Here is a 25,136-nt window from a genome sequence, read left to right on the forward strand (position 1 = left end):
GACTGGCTGGATGCAGCCAAATGAGGCTTGCTGTCCTGCCACAATTAATATAAAGTGCCTAGGATCCAGGCTACGGTCATATTGCAATGGCATTAGCCCGGATCTGCCTCATTGTGGGACTTCGGGGCTGCCTGGGAGCTCCGAGTCAGCTGAAAAAAGCTTTAGTTCTTGGGGAGACAAGAAAAGAGAGCGAGAGAGTGATGGGGAAACGGCGACACCCGATTCTGTCTCCCTCCCTCTCTTCTTTGACTGGCTCAAGCAGTCACAGCTGTTTTGTTAGCGCTCTTGTCTCCTGGCTTAGTCCCATAGAACAAAAAGAGAGTGAGAGAGACCGAGGAAGACCGAGATATCAAGGACTGCGGGGAAGGAGCTAGCAACTTAATCCCTTCCCCGACGCCCTGCCATGCTTGCCTGAGAATCGGGTGTCGCCATTTCCCCATTGCTCTCTTGCTCTCTCACTCTCTTTTCTCATCTGACCGTAGCCTGGATCCTAGGCACTTTGTATTAATTGTGGCAGGACAACAAGCCTCATTCAGCTGCATCCAGCCGGTCTCCCAGCAGAGTGGGCAGAGAAGCAACCAGCAAGCGACAGGATGCAGGGCTAGCAAGTGGAGGCAGGGTGAGTCTTCCCGGGTGGCTGGAATGTGGGGTGGCTCTGTCGGCTGCCATCCCCACCAAAATGACAGCCCTGGCGCAGCAGGGCTGACAGAGAGAGAAGAAAGAAAGTGTTGTGTCTTGCCCGCTCTCACCGCAGCCGGGGCCTTCTTATCTGCTTCCGAACGCTGAGGAATGTCCTAGTATGCCTCCCGGCCCCAGCCCTGGCTCCATGCCCAGACAGGCTGAGGAGGAGGAAGCACCTCCCGGCCCCAGCCCTGGCTCCATGCCCAGGCAAACGGAGCAACTAGACCCCTCCCCCTCCCCCACAGCATGTGAGCCTGAGGGAGGTCAATTACCAACAGCTGCCGACTGGAGTGACCCTCGCTTCAGAAGAATTGATAGGCGGTGGCGTCAGAAGGAAGGGAGGGGCAGGCCTGGATAAGTGCTGAGTCATGGAGCCACGCCCCATGGCCTATATAAAGGATCTGCTTTCTGGCATTCTCTGAGTCAGGCAAAGTCGAACATATCTTGCTGAAGTCACTTTCTGGTCTCCTGCCTGCCTTGAGGACTTTGCTAGGACTTTGGCAGAGCTGCAGAGGCACGCCTGATTCGGATTTCCCTGACCCGGCCATCAGCGGAGGAGTGGGACACGACAGAAAGGAAGGGAAAAAGGGAAAGAGGGAGAAGAAAGAAAGGAAGGGAGAGAAAAAGAGAAGAAAGAAAGAGCGATGTGAGTGATGTCATGTTGGCCCCACCCACCCAATCATACGCCCACCAAGTCACGCCCACAGAACCGGTGGCAAAAATTTTTAGATTTCACCCCTGCCTCAGGGGTGTCCAAACTTGGCAATTTTATGACTTGTGGACTTCAACTCCCAGAATTTCTCAGCCAGAAAAGCTGTTGAAGTCCACAAGTCTTAAAGTTGCCTTACCTAAATAGAGAAACATAATGACAATAGACGGACAAAAATCAGTGAGTGGGAGTGACTTCTGACTTCCTATTGGTTTCCCATCAAACTTCTTTGTGGGAGGCTGGTAGTAAGCATCAGCAATCTTTTTACCTTCTTCCATCCTCCCTCCCTCCCTCCCATCCTTCATTCCCCAAAAGGCCAATTGATTATGCGCAAGATGGCAGCTTAGCCGGAGATCGGAGACGACGATGATTATGTGAGGAGGGGGATGGCGACGCCCAGGCGGCCTGCCGAGCAGTCTGCGCCCCCCGGTTAGGCATACCATCTCCTGAGCAGCCGTGAGAGGGGTCTTGGGACCTCCTTGGACTCACAGCTGCCGAGACCGAGACTGGGGAAGGGCGAGCTGCGAACGGCGGCCATTTTACCACTCGGCCGGGCGGGAGCCGAAGACGGAAACAACTGGGCGATGGAGGAAAGGACGCCGGTACCCAGGTGGCTTGCCGAGCGGTTTTCGCCCCCCGGTCAGGTATATCATCATTCGGGCAGCCGGGGGAGAGGTCTGTGGGCCTCTCTGGACTCCCGGCTGCCGGGAACGAGACCGGGGATGGGCGAGCTGCGGATGGCTGCCATTGGAATACGGACGAGGCCACGGCTTGTATTTGGCTGCTGGGAAGCCGTGGCTGGGTTTCTCTCCCCGTTTCTTAGACATCTGGCGTTTTCGGATTATTTCGGGGCTTTCCAGCTCTTCTTGGTTTCCCTTGGTCGTCCTTTGGATTTGGTGGATGGACCTGGGGTGAAGGGCTGTGAAGGATCCCCCCTGTGGCCCCTGCTGGAGGTGTCCTGGCCTAGTTTGGCCTGGTCTGGCCTAGCTGGGCCTGCTTCTTTCCGGACTAGGAAGTTACATTGCCACCTGTAACATGGTCATCTGCATTTGTCATCTTGCACTTTATATGGCCGGCTGGAGTTTTTGGGTTATGGCCATTTTTTGAACTTTCTGGGAAGATGATTGGAGACCGACTGGTGCATCGGGGCTTTATTCTGAAACATCTACTGTGGTAATATCTATCTTGGAAATATCTGTGACGCCACGGACGGGGGAGATGAGCACCACCTCTATTAGGTTATGGATTTCAGGACTGAGCTTTGCGCAGAGTAGCAGTAACTTTTTTACCATCAGACTACATCTGCCTATTATACTATCTTGTGTCAGCTTTAAGCCAGCCACCATCTGAAGATATTCTGGAAGATGGGTATCCACTTGGACTTGGCATTACATCTTGCCACCCCAGACATTACATTACTACCTCTCATCGTCTTCTTTCTCCTGTTTATGCTCTTAATTTATTTATGCGATATTCTGCATTAGAACTCTTGCGCCTGCGAGGTGCCCCCGCCTCGCAGGAATGGCCCGCCACATTATCAAGGGCCGGCCTCAATGACGGGTCTTGGGACCCACAGAGGTGGCATGCGAAAAAAAAGAGCCTTTGGGGGTTTTTAGATAGGGCTTTTTTAAGGGGTGGGAGGGTTAGGGCGGGCGTTGGGGGTAGCCCGTCGGGTGGGGAGCCAGTCCTTGCGCGTGCTCGTGACGGTCCTTTAATGGGTTCGGAGGTTAGGGGGGGAGATTGCGTTCCTGTTGGTGAGGGTGGTCTGATTTGCACGGTAAGTGGGAGGGGCAGATATGGCGGAAGGGGGTGATCATATCGTTCTGGGGGGGCGCGCGTTCGATGTCTGCAGGCGATCGCGCGCCCCGATCCCCCGTCCTTTTCCCGTTCCCCAGATGGTCAAGACCCTCAGAGCCTGGGCCTTCGGCTCATGTTATGCAACGCACGGTCCGTAGTTAACAAGGCCCCCCTAATACACGACCTTATTCAGGGGGGCGCCGCGGACCTCATAGGCTTTACGGAAACCTGGCTGGGCACGGAAGGGGGCGTGCCCCTTGTTCAGATGTGCCCGCCGGGTTTCCGTGCATTCCATCAGCCGAGGGCTCAGGGTAGGGGTGGGGGGGTGGCGGTTGTGATTAGAGAGAGCCTAGAGCCGAGGGAGACCACTGTACCTCAGATTGCCGGGTGCGAATCCCTCCTTGTGAGATGGGGTCATAGGTGTCAGATGGGCTTGCTGATCACGTACCTGGCTCCTTGCTGCGTGACAGCTGCCCTGCCCGAGCTCCTGGAGGTGCTGGCTGGGGTGGCAGTTGAGACCCCCAGACTTGGACCTGACCCAAGTAGTTGATGGCCCTACTCACATTGGGGGTGGCACTCTGGACTTGATTTTTGTCTCTGGTCAGTGGTTGAGAGATCTGGACTTGAAGGAAATAGTCATTGAACCTTTGTCATGGTCAGATCACTCTCTTCTTCGCCTGGACTTTCTGACCGCCATTCACCACCGCAGGGAGACGGAGCCGATACGTTGGTTCCATCCCAGGCGCCTGATGGACCCGGAGGGGTTCCGGACGGAGCTTGGGCCATTTCCTGAGGGTCTGGCTCGCGGCTCGGCTGAGGAACTTGTTGCGGCCTGGGAACGGGCTGCGGCGGGGGCCTTAGACCGTGTCGTGCCTTTGCGGCCTCTGACCCGGCGCAGGTCCCAACCGGCTCCTTGGTTCTCCGAGGAGCTGAGAGGGATGAAGCGCCGGAGAAGACGCCTAGAGAGTTCCTGGAGGTCCAGCCGTTCGGAAGCTGATCGGACACTAGTGAAGTCCTATACTAGGGCTTACCTAGTGGCATTGAGGGAAGCGAGGCGTAGCTACGCCTCCTCCCTCATTGCATCGGCAGATAACCGCCCAGCCGCCCTGTTTCGGGTGACTCGCTCCCTCCTACACCAGGGGGAGCGGGATGACCCGTTGCAGGGACGTGCTGAGGAGTTTAACGGTTATCTATACGATAAAATCGTTCAGCTTCGGGATGGTCTGGACCAAAATTGCGGTGACGCGGGTGAGACGGCTGAGGGTGGTCTTGGTGACATTTTATGGGATGAGTTTGACCCTGTGGCTCCCGAGGACATGGACAGGTTGTTGGGTAGGTTGAATGCCACCACGTGTTTACTGGACCCGTGCCCCTCCTGGTTGGTGCTGGCCACTCAGGAGGTGACACGAGGCTGGCTCCAGGCAATTACGAGCGCTTCCTTGGTGGAGGGAGACCCCTCCTCAAGAAGCCTTCCCTGGACCCGGCTGTTTTAGGTAATTATCGTCTGGTCTCCAACCTTCGCTTTGCGGCGAAGGTTGTAGAGAGTATGGTGGCATATCAGTTTCCCTTACACCTGGATGAAACTGTCTATCCAGACCCGTTCCAGTCCGGCTTCCGGCACTGAGACGGCTTTGGTCGCGTTGGTGGATGATCTCTGGAGGGCCAGGGATAGGGGATGTTCCTCTGCCCTGGTCCTATGAGACCTCTCAGCGGCTTTCGATACCATCGACCATGGTATCCTGCTGCGCCGGTTGGGGGGATTGGGAGTGGGAGGCACCGTTTATCGGTGGTTCTCCTCCTATCTCTCCGATCGGTCGCAGACGGTGTTGACAGGGGGGCAGAGGTCGACTCCGCGGCGCCTCACTTGTGGGGTGCCGCAGGGGTCGATCCTCTCGCCCCTTTTGTTCAACATCTATATGAAGCCGCTGGGTGAGATCATCAGTGGCTTCGGTGTGAGGTACCAGCTGTACGCTGATGACACCCAGCTGTACTTTTCCACACCGGGCCACCCCAACGAAGCTATCGAAGTGTTGTCCCGATGCTTGGAGGCCGTACGGGTCTGGATGGGGAGAAACAGGCTCAAGCTCAATCCCTCCAAGACAGAGTGGCTGTGGATGCCGGCATCCCGGTACAGTCAGCTGAGTCCTCGGCTGACTGTTGGGGGCGAGTCATTGGCCCCGATGGAAGGGTGCGCAACTTGGGCGTCCTCCTGGATGAACGGCTGTCTTTTGAAGATCATTTGACGGCCGTCTCCAGGAGAGCTTTTACCAGGTCCGCCTGGTGCGCCAGTTGCGCCTTTCTGAACCGGGATGCCCTATGCACGGTCACTCACGCCCTCGTGACGTCTCGCCTGGATTACTGCAATGCTCTCTACATGGGGCTCCCCTTGAAGGGCATCCGGAGGCTGCAGTTAGTTCAGAATGCGGCTGCGCGGGTTATAGAAGGAGCCCCTCGTGGCTCCCGTATGACATCAATCCTGCGCAGACTGCACTGGCTACCTGTGGCCTTCCGGGTGCGCTTCAAGGTTCTGGTAACCACCTTCAAAGCGCTCCATGGCATAGGGCCGGGTTATTTACAGGACCGCCTACTGCTACCGAATACCTCTCACCGACCCGTGTGCTCTCACGGAGAGGGACTCCTCAGGGTGCCGTCAGCTAGGCAGTGTCGTCTGGCGACGCCCAGGGGAAGGGCCTTCTCTGTGGGGGCTCCCACCCTCTGGAACGAACTCCCCCCAGGACTCCGTCAACTTCCGGACCTCCGAACCTTCCGTCGCGAGCTCAAGACACATCTATTCATCTGTGCAGGACTGGCTTAGATTTTAAATTTATAGGGGTTTTAAATTGGTTTTAATATTTATATTTATATTTTTAATAATCTGGCATTAGAATAAGTTTTTTAATGATTATCTTAACTTGTATATAAATGTTTTATGTGCCTGTGAACCGCCCTGAGTCCTTCGGGAGATAGGGCGGTATACAAATATGAATAATAAATAAATAAATAAATAAATTATTCAAGTTCTGGTCTCTTACAAAGATTAAGACATCTTTTTGCATCATCCTGGGTGCACACTAAAGTTTTGCCTTCATTAAGCAGATGTATATATAGAATGGAATAGTTCGTTTGTATTGTATTTGTATTTTATTGCTTTAATGCAACTCTGCTTCCACTAATTTGAGTTTTGCCTCCAAATTCTTTAGTTATCGCTATTAAAATTTCTGAATCTTTCTATTCTTTAATCCTCTTATTCTGAGATCCTATTTGCGTTACCAGTCTGTCATAGATGTTGATAATGAGGAGAACCAAAATTTGCTTGCATTTCCTGATGTGATTGCCAGGATAATGAAATCATAAGAAGATTATTGTCCAATACATAGATCTATAATATAAATAAAACTTTTGAGATTCTGGAGAAGAAGTATCATTCTTCCATCTTAGAAAGGTCCTTGCTCTGTTGATTTTTACTCATTTTTGAAAAAATAATATGTAATCTTATGTTTAATGTATCTGTTTGTACTGATTAAATTAAATGAAACGAGTAAAAGATTAAAATAAAATCATTGTTTGATATATTACACAAAAACACTATACACAAAGCACGTTTTAACACTAAATTGAATAAATATATGTTAATTTAGGATTAAAAAGCAAAAAGTCCCTTTGTTATAAGAAATTCATGTTGTTCACATATGATTATGATTAAAATTTAAAAAAAAATCCTGTTAGACTCTATGGTTAAAAACAATTTTTTATGTTAGAGTGCCTTCCTTTGGTTAAGGAAAAGGAAACTGGGAAACAGCAACATTCTTTCCCACCATTTCTTGTGTTGGAGTGCTCTCTTGTGGTTAAAACAAGATTTTTTTGGTGAAAAGTTTCTTTTGGGGGTGGGGGGGAGGAAGGAAAAACAGATCCAGACTAGTTTTTAACAAAAGATAATCTTGAAGTTGGAAACAATAAAATAAATATAAATAATTAAAATGTCTATTTAGGAATGTTCAGCTGCACAGATCATGTAATATTGTGGTAACCAAGAAAAATAAATCTACATTTTCAGTTTTAGTAATGAAAATAATATTTAAAGCAAGGTGGGTTTCTCTTGAAAGTAAGTAGAGGTCATAGTTCTTAATGCAGATTAACAAGTATCTTGAAAACCAAATTAAGTTTTTATCAAAACATATTCCAAAAATCGTAAGTTTTGAGGAACTTTATTATGTTAAATAATGCTGATAGACAAACAAAGAAAAAATTTGGGAAGCAATATCAAGGGAATAAAATTTCCACAAATAGTAAAAGTATAGCTGTAAATTTCAAGTTAAAAGTTTCTACAGAAGTTAAAAGGATCAAAATATAAGGTGTGAGAAGTCTGAAACTAGAAACAAAAGTTATGAATCTGTAAAGCTGTAAAGCCCGTCTCCTGAGGTTCTTATCAGATTAATTGTTGTTGAAATTGCAGATGATTTAATGAAGATTATTAGTCCTCTGGGCTCACCCTCTAGGAACAACCCCAGAAACAAATTAGTCCTTCTGCCAAATTCTTACTAGTTAACAGCTAAGAAAGTCTCCTTACAATCTGGAGGGACAGATATTATGTCTCCTAGTAAACCACATCTTCTCTCTTCCTTTGTAGCTAGTTGATATTGATGGGGGGGGGGAGGTCCCTCCTTTGTGGGGTTCTACAAAGTTCAACACTCTTTTTTCTTCCATTTAAGCTCTACATGAAATTGCTAGGTGAGATCAACTGCCAGTTCAGGGTTCAGTATCATCAATATTTGAATGATAACATATCTTTTTATATTTATTTTTAATAATAATTTATTAAAAATGCAATCACAAAGATAAAAACTAATCCAAACTAGAAAAGAAAAAGGTAAATTTAAAGTAAAATTTAAAGTAAATAAATATATAAAGAAATGATTACTCCCTTCATCATAAGAAATATGAACAATTTTAAATATTCTCCTTCAATTGTAATCACTAGTTCCTTTTGGTTCCCTGTAGACCAGGAGTCCCCAGCCTTTTGGACCTCAGGGACCACCAAGTTCATAATTTGAAATCCCGGGGACCACTAATACGAATCCAGCGCGCTGCTTGCTGAAGTGCCTGGAGTCCCAGTGACGGGATGGGGTCCTTTAGGCACTGTCCCTCCTCTCTCTCTTTCTCCCCCCTTCCCCTCTCTCTTCCACTCTTTCTCATTCTCGCGCCCCCCCTCTCCCACTCATTCCTTCATCTCTTTCTCTCCCTGCTTTCTCTTTCTTTCTCTCTCCCTCTCTCTTTCTCTCTCTCTCTCTCCCCCTCTCTCTTCCCCCCTTTCTCTCCCCTTTCTCTCTCATTCTCTTTCTCTCCCCTTTCTCTTTCTTGCTCTCTCTCTCCCCTCTCTCTCCCCACACTCTTTCTCTCTCCCTTCTCTCTCTCATTCTCTTCTCTCTCCCCTTTCTCTCTCTCTCTTTCTCTCTCTCTTTCCCCCTCTCTTCCCCTCTCTTCCACTCTTTCTCATTCTCGCGCCCCCTCCCACTCATTCCTTCATCTCTTTCTCTCCTGCTTTCTCTTTCTCTCTCCTCTCTCTCTCTCTCTCCCCTCTCTCTTCCCCTTTCTCTCCCCTTTCTCTCTCATTCTCTTTCTCTCCCCTTTCTCTTTCTTGCTCTCTCTCTCCCCTCTCTCTCCCCACACTCTTTCTCTCTCCCTTCTTTCTCTCATTCTCTTTCTCTCCCCTTTCTCTCTCTCTCTTTCTCTCTCTCTTTTCCCCCTCTCTTCCCCTCTCTCTCTCATCTCTCTCTCTCCTTTCCCTCTCTTTCTCTCTCCCCCACTCTCTCTCTCTTTCTCTCTCATTCTCTTTCTCTCCCCTTTCTCTCTTGCTCTCTCTCTTTTCCCCTCTTTCCCCCCCCTCTCTCCCCCCCACATTCTTTCTCTTTCTCCCCTCCACTCTCTCTCTCTCTCTCTCTCTCTCTCTCTCTCTCTCTCTCTCTCTGATTCTTATTCTCCATGCATCCCTTTCAGAGCCAGGCGGCTTCAAGCAAGAGCTGTGAAGAGAGCGGCCCCCCGGGCGACATCCCCGGGGAGGCAGGCAAGCTGGGCGGTGGAGCGCCCTTTTAGTTTTTCCTCCAGCTGAGTAAGCAGCCCAGAGACTCTGGGAGGAGGAGGAGGCGGGCAGAAGCAGGAGGGGGGCGGATTGCTCCAGAGAAACAAGGCACACCAGGAAGGACTGCTGCCTGCTGCGCCGACCTCGCAAAATTGAAGTGGGGGGGTTGATACTTAATGCAAGACATCACCCTTCGGCCCCACCCCTGCACTTCTTCATTCTCTCTCTCTCTCTCTCACTCTCTTTCTCTCTGTCATCTCATGGGCCAGCCAGTGTCTTGGGGCTGAGAGGAAGTCAAGTGTCTCCCTGAGAGACCGACGTGCAGGAGCACCAACAAGGCCGGAAGAAACAGCCACAAGATCCAGCTCCCGCTCTGGAATATGGAGCAAATCTCCATTCCCCCCCCTTCCCTTGCCAGGGGAGGAGTGACTGGGAAGGGAGGGTGAGGGGCGGGGACAGCCACTGGTGGGTTCAACTGATAGGAAACTAAAGCAGGGGGAAGAAACAGCCTGGGATTCCCGCCACCCGTTGCTTCGGCCCGCCTGCACCACCATTCCCCCCTCTTGCACCATTACCTCATTCCAGCCGGTGAGGGCTCTGCTGCAAAGTTACAAATTGCCCGAACCTCCCTCAACAGCGGAGATTTACAGCTCCACCATGAGCTGCCTGGCCAGTCCCATCTTCCAGCGCTGTAGTCACGGGACTGGCCATTGCTTATCCGGGAGCAGGTGTGCCGCAGACCACCAACATTTTCTCACGGACCACCAGTGGTCCGCAGACCACCAGTTGGTGACCGCTGCTGTAGACTGATCCTTCACAGTCTTATCATATCATTTCTTAAAGAAAATTCTCCAAAAAGCATTATCAGGATTCTTATAATTAATTTCAAATTTCTATTTCAAATCATCTGGGTTCATTTGTAACTTTCCCAAAAGTTGTAATTACCCTTTTGCTGTTTATTAATTTTTTAAAAAGTTTTTGAACTTGTAAATTTTGTTAATAAATTTAGTGTACTTAGAATTTATTGAGCCAAACATTCCTAATAGCTAAAAGGCAATTAACAAGTAATTTCTGAAAATGATTAAAAAAAAGAAGTATGTTACTCAGTGTCCTTAAAGTTGCTGACCATGGTTTGAGCAAGATGGCTATTATGAAGGCAAATATATGTGTCCCAGGATATGACCCAGACTAAACTTCTGGTCCCAGTGAACAACCCAGATTGGATTCTGCAAGATGGCTATTCCTTTGTTTCCCACTGGAGATCATTGCCTTGTGGGTGATCGCAAGTCCTCTCCTTTTCTAGAGAGAAATTATGAAGAACCAGTGTACTCACCAGTGCTTCATTCTGCTACAGTTATTGGTTCAATACCCAATGCCCAATTATAATCTCTCAACCCCAAGATGTCCAGGTGATGTTGTTGAGGTTCTGTCTCAGTTCCCATCCTTTTTCCCCCCCAAAGGCCAACATTGCAAATTAATCTTTGACCTATAAGTACTTTGCAGCTACTAGTTCTGCAAGTTTATGATTCTTAGAAGCCAGTCCAGTTGGCCTTTTAAAAATGGCCTCTAAAAGTTTATGATCTCTCTACTTTTCATTGTCCTTCCATAATCCAGATCATAGCCTCTGAAACCAAATTTCTCAAATCAGTAGCATTTTTCTTGTTACCTGATTTGTTTTCAGTTATGTTACCTGAATCTACAGTAGTCTTTAAGAAATGTAATTTAAGGAGTCTATTTTTTACAGGGGAACAAGCTACCTTGGAACAAGTTTAGAGAGATTCTTTCAAAAAGTTCAGTTAGAGAGAGAGAGACATAGCTGACAGCACAAAGGGTGACTGCATCATCAGTAAAAGGAAGGATTAAAAGAGTTAGTCAGAAGTAATTTATGTTGAATTACATTTTCCAACTGACAGTGATTAAGACTGAGTAGCATTTAGGTGTGTAAAATGCCTTAGGATATGAATTTGTTTTATTATATTTTCTTTAAAGAATCAGCTAACACTTGCAATTTGTTTCTTTCCATAATAAAAGCTACTGTCTCAGAATAAATTTACTCTCTTATGAATATCTACTGGACTCTCAATATATCATTTAATAAATGAGGCACTTCAAGAATTAAAGATGCACTTTAATCCATATGTAGATTTATGTTAATTATCTGATATATTGTAATATACTTGGACATATTAATTAGTAGCTATGGTATATAAGATCCTGATATCAATTTATTTCGCTAAAGAAAAGTGGTGGTAGTATAGATTAGGCTGGTAGTCAACAGTCTTATGTGACATTTGTGTTAAAGGATGTTGTAGGTGCTATGTGTCCAGTTGTAAAATTTCATATGTAAATACAAATTTTGCAGAGATTTGGGCCATTTTTATTTTGAAAAAAATCTTGGTAAAGAAAATATATACTGAAATTGTAATTTTGGCTTATCTAAAATAGGAGCAAAGTTATATGATATCTTCATGTAGGAGTTTTTAAAAAACAAACCTTTGTTTGTAAATGTGGCTTTGGGTATTTCAATATTGAAAATAGAAAAGATGGGTTTCAGTTATAAGCTAGCACTAGGGCAGTTTACTGATTTATTTTTTGTCAGTCTAGAACACAATATACTAGAAGCTCTAACAATAGTCATAAGAATAGAATTTTTTTTTTATTGGCCAAGTGTGATTGGACACACAAGGAATTTGTCTTGGTGCATATGCTCTCAGTGTACATAAAAGAAAAGATACGTTCGTCAAGGTACAAAATTTACAACACAAATGATGGTCAATATATCAATATAAATCATAAGGATTGCCAGCAACAAAGTTACAGTCATACAGTCATAAGTGGAAAGAGATTGGTGATGGGAACGATGAGAAGATTAATAGTAGTGCAGATTTAGTAAATAGTTTGACAGTGTTGAGGGAATTATTTGTTTAGCAGAGTGATGGCCTTCGGGAAAAAACTGTTCTTGTGTCTACTTGTTCTGGTGTGCAGTGCTCTATAGCGTCGTTTTGAGGGTAGGAGTTGAAACAGTTTATGTCCTGGATGCGAGGGATCTGCAAATATTTTCACGGCCCTCTTCTTGATTCGTGCAGTATACAGGTCCTTAATGGAAGGCAGGTTGGTAGCAATTATTTTTTCTGCAGTTCTAATTATCCTCTGAAGTCTGTGTCTTTCTTGTTGGGTTGCAGAACCGAACCAGACAGTTATAGAGGTGCAAATGACAGACTCAATAATTCCTCTGTAGAACTGAATCAGCAGCTCCTTGGGCAGTTTGAGCTTACTGAGTTGGCGCAGAAAGAACATTCTTTGTTGTCCTTTTTTGATGATATTTTTGATGTTAACGGTCCATTTTAGATCTCATGATGTGATAGAACCTAGAAATTTAAAGGTTTCTACTGTTGATACTGTGTTGTCTAGTATTGTGAGAGGTGGAAGTATGGAAGGGTTTCTCCTAAAGTCTACCACCATTTCTACGGTTTTGAGTGTGTTCAGTTCCAGATTGTTTTAGTTGCACCACAAGGCTAGTCATTCGACCTCTCGTCTATATGCAGATTCGTCATTGTCTCGAATAAGACCAATCACTGTTGTGTCATCTGCGAACTTCAGTAGCTTAACAGATGGATCATTGGAGATGCAGTCATTGGTATACAGAGAGAAGAGAAGTGGGGAGAGCACACAGCCTTGGGGGGCCCCTGTGCTAATTGTACAGGTATTTGATGTGATCTTGCTTAGCTTCACCCGCTGCTTCCTGTTTGTTAGGAAGCTTGTGATCCACTTACAAGTCTGTTCCGGTACCTGTAGCTGGTTTAGCTTAGTTAGAAGAGTGTCTGGAATGATGGTATTGAATGCTGAACTAAAGTCTACAAAGAGGACTCTTGCATAGGTCTTTGGAGACTCAAGTCAATCATAAGAAAAAAGAAATGTTTCTAGATAAATGCAGAGATTTAAATTTTACTCTTTGACCACACTACCAACTCTCTACATTTAGTTGCCAATGTGACTCATATTTCAGTCTAGTGATGGTATTGTAGCAGTTAATTGTATTGAAGACTGGAACAATTCAGTGTCCCCTGCAACAGTAACAGAAGCAAAAAGTAAGTAAAAAAAACCCCAGTTCTTTTACTGGAATCATTCAAAATAGAAAAAAAAAGAATGAGTAAACATTGTCCTTCTTTAGAATGCTTTGTAAAGTAAAACTTTTCCGAAAAAAGGGAGCACATAAAATGTGAAAGAAGCAAGAAAATCAAGAAGTTTTGCTACCATGAATTGTTGTTTGTTTTTAATTGTTTGTACTTCACATTTCTAGACCACCCATCTCCTCAGACTGATCTTCTACTGTTGATCAAAAGTTAGAAGTAACCAATTTGATAATTGCTTAGTATTTTCAAATAACTAATTAATCACACTGATATTGCTCATCTGTACCAGTTAGTCTTCAGTTTCCTTGAAGGGTGAAAATAAATTATTTTACCTTTCATGTTGTTCATTGAATTGATAAATGAAGTGTTCAGTCTTCAAACATATATAAATATCTGTTGAATTAAAACAAATAGTTTATTCCAGGTAACTTACACATTGTCCAGTAATGATTTTTCCCATGTTTTAAGAGGACAGAATCCTGAGGTTTTCAATCTCATTCATAGCACAAAAAATTAGCTCTCCTGGAAAATTCAAGACATAGAAGAAATTGGAAGGTGTAGAGATAAACTACCAAAGGCATAAAAAACGCAATTAGAGAGTTATTTTCATATAAAATGGCAAGGTAATAAATGAAACACTTTGGATATGTGATAGAATAGAATAGAATAGAATTTATTGGCCAAGTGTGATTGGACACACAAGGAATTTGTTTTGGTGCATATGCTCTCAGTGTATATAAAAGAAAAGAAAAAGAAAAAAAAATACCTTCATCAAAGGTACAACATTTACAACACAAATAGAATAGAATTTTTTATTGGCCAAGTGTGATTGGACACACAAGGAATTTGTCTTGGTGCATATGCTCTCAGTGTACATAAAAGAAAAGATACGTTCATCAAGGTACAACATTTACAACACAATTGATGGTCAGTATATCAATATAAATCATAAGGATTGCCAGCAACAAGTTATAGTCATACAGTCATAAGTGGAAAGAGATTGGTGCTGGGAACTATGAAACGATTAATAGTAGTGCAGATTCAGTAAATAGTTTGACAGTGTTGATGGAATTATTTGTTTAGCAGAGTGATGGCCTTCGGGAAAAAACTGTTCTTGTGTCTAGTTGTTCTGGTGTGCAATGCTCTGTAGCGTCGGTTTGAGGGTAGGAGTTGAAACAGTTTATGTCCAGGATGCGAGGGATCTGTAAATATTTTCACGGCCCTCTTCTTGATTCGTGCAGTATACAGGTCCTCAATGGAAGGCAGGTTGGTAGCAATTATTTTTTCTGCAGTTCTAATTATCCTCTGAAGTCTGTGTCTTTCTTGTTGGGTTGCAGAACCGAACCAGACCGTTATAGAGGTGCAAATGACAGACTCAATAATTCCTCAGTAGCTCCTTGGGCAGTTTGAGCTTACTGAGTTGGCGCAGAAAGAACAGTCTTTGTTGTCCTTTTTTGATGATGTTTTTGATGTTAACGGTCCATTTTAGATCTCGTGATGTGATAGAACCTAGAAATTTAAAGGTTTCTACTGTTGATACTGTGTTGTCAAGTATTGTGAGAGGTGGAAGTATGGAAGGGTTTCTCCTAAAGTCTACCACCATTTCTATGGTTTTGAGTGTGTTCAGTTCCAGATTGTTACGGTCGCACCACAAGGCTAGTCGTTCGACCTCTCGTCATTGTCTCGAATGAGACCAATCACTGTTGTGTCATCTGCGAACTTCAGTAGCTTAACAGATGGATCGTTGGAGATGCAGTCTCCAACTGCATTTCCAACAGCTGGTATACAGAGAGAAGAGAAGTGGGGAGAGCACACAGCCTTGGGGGGGCCCTGTGCTAATTGTACAGGTATCTGAAGTGATCCCGCTTAGCTTTACCTGCTGCTTCCTGTTTGTTAGGAAGCTTGTGATCCACTTACAAGTCTGTTCAGGTACCTGTAGCTGGTTTAGTGTAGTTAGAAGAGTGTCTGGAATGATGGTATTGAATGCTGAACTAAAGTCTACAAAGAGGACCCTTACATAGGTCTTTGGAGATTCAAGATGTTGTAAGATGTAGTGCAGAGCCATATTAACAGCATCATCTGTTGATCTATTTGCTCGGTATGCAAATTGCAAGGGGTCTAACAGCAGATCCGTGGTGATATATGAGTGAAATAGAGTGATATTTCACTCCACTTTCTTATTTATGTACAATTTTTTATGCTTCTTAATAGATGCTTAGATTATAACTTGTTTTCAAGCAAGAAAGCTAAAAATCTTACCCTGTTATAACATACATGACATATATAAAACAAATGTATATAATAAGAATTAACATATAAGGAATGGCAAGTCACTACAATAATTGTTAAATGGTTTGTAAAACACACACTAACAAGCTCATCACTTTTTACTTTTATCAAGTAAAAATATTTCTCATCAATTGCATCACCATTTTCGGGTTGAATTACTGCAAAGTTTATAACAGAAAGATTAATCCAAAAATCCAAAATGGAGAAAATTCCTAACTGTTAGAACAATTAATCGTTGTAACGACATGCCTCCAGAAGATGTTGGCGCTTCAATACTAGAAGTTTTTAAGATTGGAGAAGAGATTTTAGACATCTATCTGAATTGGTATAGGGAAGTGGCCCCCAATCTTTGGGCACCAGGCACTGGTTCCATGGAGAAAGGTTTTTCCATGGATTAGAGTAGAATAGAATAACAGAGTTGGAAGGGACCTTGAAGGTCTTCTAGTCCAACCCCCTGCTTAGGCAGGAAACCCTACACCACTTCAGACAAATGGTTATCCAACATCATCTTAAAAACTTCCAGTGTTGGAGCATTCACAACTTCTGGAGGCAAATTGTTCTGGAGGGGCATGGTTTTACGTGCTGCCTGCATCCTGTGGATGGTGGTTGCGTACACTGGTTGCTGGCATGCCACAAACTGATGCCGATCCATGGATCAAGGAGTGGGGACCCTTGGTATTATAAGGTTTCCTGCCTGAGCAGAGGCTTGGACTAGGAACATCTCCAAGGTCCCTTCCAATTCTTGTTATTCTGTTAATTTTTCTTTTTATTGACCAAAGTCTCAAATGGATGAGATGTGTGAAGTGGGTTATTCAACTATGAAACCCACCCCCCATTTTAAGAATGCAAGCAAGTATTGCAATTCCTGATTCCATTTATTCCTTTTATTTTGGTACAGAACATCCAGAATTTCTGTTGCAGTCTTACATTTCTTTATTCAGAAAAAATACACTGAATTTAGTTAGCTGAATCAGAGGTAAGTAAACATAAGAATACAATTTTAATGTTTCAAAATACTATTATCTTAATCAGTATTATTATTTTTAATTTAAAACAATAATTAGGTTTTTATAGGATAAGATTGGAGATATTAATTTCTTATTTTGAAATAGAAAAACCCAAATTGGGTTTTCATATTTAGGAAGTCTAAAACAGAGCCTTAAATCTCTGATTATTGCCCTAAAATCTGTATAATACGTTTGCATTTGGGGAGGAATTGTTTATATTTGTATATATATCAAAATTATTGCTAATTTTGAAGTACTCACTCAATTAAAAAAAAGTGAGCTGGTATAATGTATATGGTTGTATTAGGTGAGTGAAAAATATTACTGAATGTATATAAAAGTTATTTTTCAATAAAATTATTATAAATGAGCCTAATGTTTATGCTGAAATTAACTGAATTCTATTTTAGAATTCACAATGAAGTCACATTGGTTCTATACCAATTGGTTCTTATACTGTCAAAGTATTGTAGATATGATATTATTGAATTCTATCTAAAATGAATGTTTAATAGTTTTCTATCTGAACTCTCAAAATGCCGATAACAGTTTGGTGTATTACTATGCAAAAGTAATTTCTGTTAATTTGAAGCTTATTTTAATTATAGATTTGCCAAGGTTTCATCAATTTAAGTGATTAATAATGAGAATTGTATCATTTTATTACACATGTATGTTTGATTTTTTAAAATTGATTTTTCTGTTGACCAAAATGCTTCTTTAATCTGTGGAAGGCTTTTAATTCCCTTAAAAGAATTCCCTTAAAAGAATGGGGCTAGTTTTGTATTATCTAAAAACTTGTTCTGGAAAAATTTTTGAACACCTGGAGAAATTGAAGATTAGAGAGGAATTACAGATTTTAAGAAAAGTTTCCCTCTATTTCTATTGTTAGGTCAATTTAGGATAAAGTTCTAGTGTGTAGGAAAACACTACCTCTAATTTTTTATGAATAGAATAGAATAGAATAGAATAGAATAGAATAGAATAGAATAGAATAGAATAGAATAGAATAGAATTTTATTGGCCAAGTGTGATTGGACACACAAGGAATTTGTCTTGGTGCATATGCTCTCAGTGTACATAAAAGAAAAGATATGTTCATCAAGGTACAACATTTACAACACAATTGATGGTCAATATATCAATATAAATCATAAGGATTGCCAGCAACAAGTTATAGTCATACAGTCATAAGTGGAAAGAGATTGCTGATGGGAACTATGAGACGATTAATAGTAGTGCAGATTCAGTAAATAGTCTGACAGTGTTGATGGAATTAATCGTTTAGCAGAGTGACGGCCTTCGGGAAAAAACTGTTCTTGTGTCTAGTTGTTCTGGTGTGCAGTGATCTGTCGCGTCATTTTAAGGGTACGAATTGAAAGAGTTTATGTGCAGGATGCGAGGGATCTGTAAATATTTTCACGGTCCTCTTCTTGATTCGTGCAGTATACAGGTCCTCAATGGAAGGCAGGTTGGTAGCAATTATTTTTTCTGCAGTTCTAATTATCCTCTGAAGTCTGTGTTTTTCTTGTTGGGTTGCAGAACCGAACCAGACAGTTATAGAGGTGCAAATGACAGACTCAATAATTCCGCTGTAGAACTGAATCAGCAGCTCCTTGGGCAGTTTGAGCTTACTGAGTTGGCACAGAAAGAACATTCTTTGTTGTCCTTTTTTGATGATGTTTTTGATGTTAGATGTCCATTTTAGATCTTGCGATATGATAGAACCTAGAAATTCGAAGGTTTCTACTGTTGATACTGTGTTGTCTAGTATTGTGAGAGGTGGAAGTATGGAAGGATTTCTCCTAAAGTCTACCACCATTTCTACGGTTTTGAGTGTGTTCAGTTCCAGATTGTTTTGGTTGCACCACAAGGCTAGTCGTTCGACCTCTTGTCTATATGCGGATTTGTCATTGTCTCGAATGAGACCAATCACTGTTGTGTCATCTGCGAACTTCAGTAGCTTAACAGATGGATCATTGGAGATGCAGTCATTGGTATACAGAGAGAAGAGAAGTGGGGAGAGCACACAGCCTTGGGGGGCCCCTGTGCTAATTGTACAGGTATTTGATGTGATCTTGCTTAGCTTCACCTTCTGCTTCCTGTTTGTTAGGAAGCTTGTGATCCACTTACAAGTCTGTTCCGGTACCTGTAGCTGGTTTAGCTTAGTTAGAAGAATGTCTGGAATGATGGTATTGAATGCTGAACTAAAGTCTACAAAAAGGACCCTTGCATAGGTCTTTGGAGACTCAAGATGTTGTAGGATGTAGTGCAGAGCCATATTAACAGCATCATCTGTTGATCTATTTGCTCGGTATGCAAATTGCAAGGGGTCTAACAGCGGATCCATGATGGTTTTCAGTAGGAAAGCACTAGCCTTTCAAAGGTTTTCATGACTACAGATGTTAAAGCAACTGGTCTGTAGTCATTCAGTTCCTTGATGGTGGGCTTCTTCGGCACTGGGATGATGGTAGAGCGTTTGAAGCAAGAAGGAACATAACACATCTCTAGTGATTTATTGAAAATATGGGTGAAGATGGGGGCCAATTGGTCAGCACTGACTTTTAAGCAAGAAGGAGTTATCTTGTCTGGGCCTGGAGCTTTTCCTGGCTTTTGTCTGTGAAATAGGTCCTGCACTTCCTTTTCTATGATCACTAGGGGTTGTGAACCCAATGAAATGGGGTCAGTTGTAGGAGGCTTGGCTGTTGTTAATGTGTCTGAGATGGGGGTTGTGGAGATAGGTGGCTGTAGTTTCCTTTTAAACCTGCAGTAAAACTCATTCAGGTCATCTGCCAGTTGTTGATTACCTTCAGCCTGGGAAGGAGGTTTGCCATAGCCGGTGATATTTTTAAGAGTTTTCCACATGTTTGCTGGTTCATTTGCTGAAAACTGATTCTTTAGCTTTTCAGAGTAGCTTCTTTTTGCTGCTCTGATCTCCCTTGTTAGTGCATTTCTGGCCTGATTGTACAGCATTTTATCACCTTTTCTGTAGGCTTCCTCTTTGGAATGTCGTAGCTGCTTAAGTTTAGGTGTAAACCAAGGTTTGTTGTTACTGTATATTCGCAAGTTCCTTGTAGGTACACATAGGTCTTCACAGAAGCTGACATATGATGTTACAGTATCTGTGAGTTCATCCAGGTCTGCAGAGGTATCTTTAAAAATATTCCAATCAGTGCAGTCAAAACATGCCTGTAGCTTTAATTTTGATTCCTCCGTCCAGGTCTTTACTGATTTAATTATTGGTTTTGTGGCTTTAAGTCTTTGCCTGTAAGCAGGTACAAGGTGAATCATGCAATGATCAGAGTGTCCTACAGCTGCACGTGGTAAAGACCGATAAGCATCTTTTAGTGTTGTGTAACAATGGTCTAGAGTATTCTTGCCTCTGGTGGGACAATTGACATGCTGAAAGTATTTTGGTAGCTCTTTCCTTAAGTTTGCCTTGTTTAGATCTCCCAAAACAATGGCCAGTGAATCAGGGTGTTTGGCTTCAGCCTCCATGATTTGGTCAGCTAGAGTTCGTAATGCCTTATTTACACAGGCTTGTGGTGAGACATAAACAGCAATTAGAAGAAATGAGGAAAATTCACGAGGCGAATAGTAAGGTTTGCAGCTGATAATTAGAGTCTCTAAATTGTTGTCACAGAATTTGTAAATTATTTTAAAATCTTGACACCAGTTTCTATTAATATATAGGCATAAGCCTCCTCCTTTCTTTTTACCAGATGTTTCTGGAATCCTGTCTGATCGTTCAATCTGAAACCCTGGAATGTTCAGGCTGCTATTTTCAATTGATTCATTTAAGCAGATTTCAGAGAAGCATAGGACTGCTGAATTGCGAAAATCAGAATAGTATTTGTTTAAGAGGAGTATTTCATCCATCTTATTTGCAAGTGAGCGTATATTTGTTAGGAAAATTGAAGGCAGAGGAGTTTTAATGTGATTTCTTAATCTGTTTAAGATCCCAGATCGCTTACCTCTCTTCCTTCGTTTCCGTCGTTTGGTTTTTTTAGTAATCCATGGCTCGGTGGGAATTGCCTCCTCCTGTGTTAGAATCTCCTCCGTGTTTGTAAAGACAGGCGGGGGTGAGATCAAAGAAAGCTGCTCCTTAAAGAAATGTTCCTTAATTTTTAGCAGATGGTCTCGTGAGTAGGAAAGCCGTAGTGAGTCACAGAGAACAATTAGAAATAAAGAAACAATTAGAGAGCATTTCACCGAGGCAGCCTTCATCGGCGCCATCTTGGAGTTCATTTCATCTATCCTATCCTTCCTAGGAATAAGATAGTAAAAATGATAAATGTGGCAATGTTATCCTCACTTAAATCTTTTAGATAGGCAGTTGAATAGAAAGTGAGATATATGATTGCTTATGTGAAAACACTTCATATTTGTAATTGTTACTTAAGTAATTATAATTTAAAATATTAGTAGTAGTCTTATGCCTTTAGTAGCAGGAATTAAAAAGATGAATATTTCTAGATTGTTTTCCTAATGTGAGGAAATGCTTCCAAATTCAGAATTTTTTTCCTCTGTTTTAGCATATTTCTTCCCAAGTATTGTTTGAAATTATTGACATTTTAAAAGTGTAGGTTATATAGCATATTCAGTGGATGGCGGGGGGATGACGATGACTTTACTCTGTAAGTTCTTTTTAAATCCTCCTAAATAGACTCCCTGGATCAAACATTAGGAATTAACTAAAATTATTGTCAGATGTGAAATATCAGGTCCACATGTGAAGTTAGTTATACTGATTTATTGCTAAAAAGCCTATGCACAGAAATCTTCTCAACTAACTGTTAGCACCTTCTTGGAGTTAGAGTCCATGGAATTCAAGGATGATTTGACCTAGCCCACTTGCTGCTATATAGTGATTCTAGGCCAGATGTCTGCAACCTTAAAAACTCAAAGAGCCTTTTGGACCCATTTCCCACAGAAAAGAAAACATCGGGATCCACAAAACCTGGGTGGGCGTGGCCAACTCAACGTCACTCCCACCCAGTCATATGACCTCCCAGCCACGCCTACCCAGGTTTTCTAACTCCTGGTGTTTTCTGTGGGAAACAGGTCTCTCTCTCTCTCTCTCTCTCCCCTCCCCTCCCTCCCTCCCTCTCTCTCTCTCTCCTCTCCTCTCCCTCTCTGTCTCTTCTCTCTCTTTCTCTGTGTGTGTCCACTCTGTGTGTGTGTGTCTCTCTTTGTGAGGGAGGGAGGGAGGGAGGGAACAAATGTGAAAGATCTGCTCTAAGAACCCTAACAAAACAAAAAAAAACCAAAAGTGAGTGCATGTTTGTAAGCAGCCCCCTTCCCAGCCATTCTGCATCCATGTGTGAGAGCAGATTGCTGCAAGACTATGTGTTTGGGTATAAAAGACAGCTCTTCCCCATTGAATCTCTGTATGTCTGTGTGTGTGTTTGCACAAGAACAGACAGAATAATGTAACTTGCCCATGCAGGTGCAAAGCCACTTATCTGGGACAAATCAGGCACATAAACAATTTTTGTGTGCCTGGCAAGGTCTGGTGGGCCAGACAAAGATAGAGACAGATTGTTACACTCATCCAGTACTCTTTTTTTTAATTTTATTTATTTTTTATTTGAATTTATATCCTGCCCTTCTCCGAAGACTCAGGGTGGTTTACATTGTGTTAAACAATAGTCTTCATCCATTTGTATATAATATACAAAGTCAACTTTTATTGCCTCCAACGATCTGGGTCCTCATTTTACCTACCTTATAAAAGATGGAAGGCTGAGTCAACCTTGGGCCTGGTGGGACTTGAACTTGGAGTAATTGCAAGCAGCTGTGTTAATAACAGACTGCTTTAGTCTGTTGAGCCACCAGAGGCCTCTGTCTCCAGGAGGAGCCAATGCGCAAATGGAGTGACAGGAGCTGCAGCATCTCTGAAGCAGATCAGGTGCAGGGCAATCAAGGAGCATCTCCCCCATCCATCCAAGGTGTGATCCCCGTGCTTGGCAGCCCCAGGCCTGTTGTCTCCCCCGCCACAGGAGGAGGCCAGGAGAAATGCGCATGTCTTGAATCTCTGCATGCTGGTTGCTCTGGCGCTGCTGCTGCTGCCGCTTTGGAGCCCACCGAGGATGTCAGACTTGCAGCATGCCGATGATCAACTGGGAGGCGGGGAGACAGGGCATCACAGCAACTGACATCTGGGATGCGAGAGCGAGCCGCCAGAAGAAGTGTGTTCTGTCCCCCTCGCCTCAGTCCAGGAGACATGAGTGATGACTTAATTAGCCGGCAAATCAGTCCACGGCAACTATCAGCTCTGGCAGCAAACTAGCGAGCGTCTGCCAAATCTCTGCTATCTCTCTTGATGCTGGTGAGTCACCTAGGAAACCAGGAACAAACAGTATTTCAGCTCAAGTTCTCTCCCTCTAAGCAGTTGCTCGCCACGAAGTGGTATAGCAGCCCTTACTGCTTTTATACCCTGTGGGGTGTGGCTCCGTGACTCAGCACTTCCTAGGCCTGCCCTACCCCTGCTTCTGTTGTTCCCGCCTCTCCTGCCTATGAAGCCTAAGGTCCAGCCAGGCCTGATTGCCATCAGCCGGGTCTGGAGGCATGGCCTGGGGGGGGGGAAAGAGTCAGGGGACGGAGGCCTCGTTATCTTCTCCACCTGGCTTGCCTCTGGCTCCTGGAGCTGAGCCAGGGAAGCCGATGCTCCAGATGTAAGTCCTGATGACCCTTCCCCCTCACTTTCCAAGTCACTTTCTGGCAGGGGGCCCGGCTCGGGGGGCGCAGACACAACAAAGTGCCTGCGAGACCCAGCAAGTACAGGGGCGCGCTTTGCTCCTGCCCTGGAATATGGAGCAAGTCGCCATCCTCTGCCATTGCTCTTACCTTCTCAGGCCAGGCGAGGAGTGACTGGGAGGGGAGGGCTGGGGTGGGGTGGGGCCAGCCAGTGGTGGGATCACCCGACAGGGAGCCGGAGCAGAGGGGCGAAAGAGCCGCATGCGACTCTGGAGTCATGGTTGCTGACATCCGTTCTAGACTGATCCCTCTTTTAATTCCACCCCAGGTTCTTCCACTCCTCCTACAATTACACTATTATCCAATTTCCCAAATCATAGTGTAGCTAAAATTCAATTTTAGCCCATAGTATTATTTAAATTATTACAGTATGTTGTCTAGACCGTGGAGAAATTATATTTTTCCAAGCAGTAATTTTACTTGAGGGTCAGCTTCTAGTGACATCCAGGACTTTTAAAGATGATTATTTAAAATATATATTTTATAGTTGCTGCCTATTTTGATGTACATATGCAATAATAGTAATCTAGTAAATCAAAGGATTATCATAGTGATTCTATAAACCTACTCATATCAGGGAAGACTTTAGGTAATCTCGAAACATTGATTACCATTAATTTTGTTATGCTGCAGCCTGATTCTATAGTTGTTGAAATTAATTTTTTCCTCATTAATCTACGCTCAGTGCACTATAATGACAAAGTGAAAGCAGAATTTTAGAAATATATGTACATTTATTAAAAAGAAAAAATTGAAGTATCACATTGGCTTAAGTATTCAGACCCTTCACCCAGTACTTTGTTGAAGCATCTTTGGTAGCAATTACAACCTTGAGTCTTTTTGGGTATGATACGACAAGTTTTGCACACCTGGATTGGGGGATTTTCTGCCATTCTTCCTTGCAAATCAAGCTCAATCAAGTTGGATGGCAACCATCGGTAGACAACCATTTTTAGGATTCAAGTCAAGGCTCTGGCTGGGCCACTGTAGGACATTCACAGAGTTGTCCCTAAGCCATTCCTGTGTTGTCTTGACTGTGTGCTTAGGATCGTTGTCATGTTCGAAAGTGAACCTTCGGCCCAGTCTAAGGCCCTGAGCGCTATGGAACAGGTTTGTATTGAGGACATCCCTATACTTTGCTCCATTCAGCTTTCCCTCAACCCTGATCAGTTTCCCCAGCATGATGCTGCCATCACCATTCTTCACTGTTGGGATGACATTGGGCCGGTGATGAGTGGTATTTGGTTTCCTCAGACATAATGTTTAGAATTGAGGCCATATAGTTCAATCTTGGTTTCATCAGACCAGAGAATCTTGTTCCTCACAGTCTGAGAGTCCTTCAGGACTTTCAAGTGTTTTGCACTAAGGAGAGGCTTCTGTTTAAGCCACTTTGCCATAAAGACCAGATTGATGAAGGGCTACAGGTCATCTCTCTTACAAAGGCCCTTCTCTCCCAATTTCTCAGTTTGAGGGGCAACCAGCTCTTGGAAGAGTCCTGGTTGTGCTAAACTTGTTCCATTTGAGAATTATGGAGGCTACTGTGCTATTAGGAATTGTAGTCCTTTATTGTAGCCTTCCCAGATCTATGCCTTGCAATAATCCTGTGTCTGAGCTCTGCAGGCAGTTCCTTTGACTTTGTGGCTTTTGCTATGCTACAGTATGCATTGTCAGCTGTGAGGCCTTCT

At 43.6% G+C, this 25,136-nt stretch overlaps 1 protein-coding gene across 11 annotated transcripts in view; it reads left to right on the top strand.

Moving 5' to 3' along the window:
* WDPCP (WD repeat containing planar cell polarity effector) overlaps nucleotides 1–25,136 on the top strand; it is a 262,122-nt gene that overhangs the window by 71,092 nt on the left and 165,894 nt on the right. For 10 of the 11 annotated variants that reach the window (XR_009155037.1, XM_058182505.1, XM_058182449.1 and 7 more), the window contains one exon: nucleotides 16,584–16,661. The exons of the other annotated variant lie outside the window; for it this stretch is intronic. The gene's annotated coding sequence lies outside the window, so the exon portion shown is untranslated. The remainder of the gene's footprint in view (nucleotides 1–16,583; nucleotides 16,662–25,136) is intronic. 11 annotated transcript variants of the gene reach the window in all.

The sequence above is a fragment of the Ahaetulla prasina genome, chromosome 1, assembly GCF_028640845.1.
Source record: "Ahaetulla prasina isolate Xishuangbanna chromosome 1, ASM2864084v1, whole genome shotgun sequence".
Lineage (NCBI taxonomy): Eukaryota > Metazoa > Chordata > Lepidosauria > Squamata > Colubridae > Ahaetulla > Ahaetulla prasina.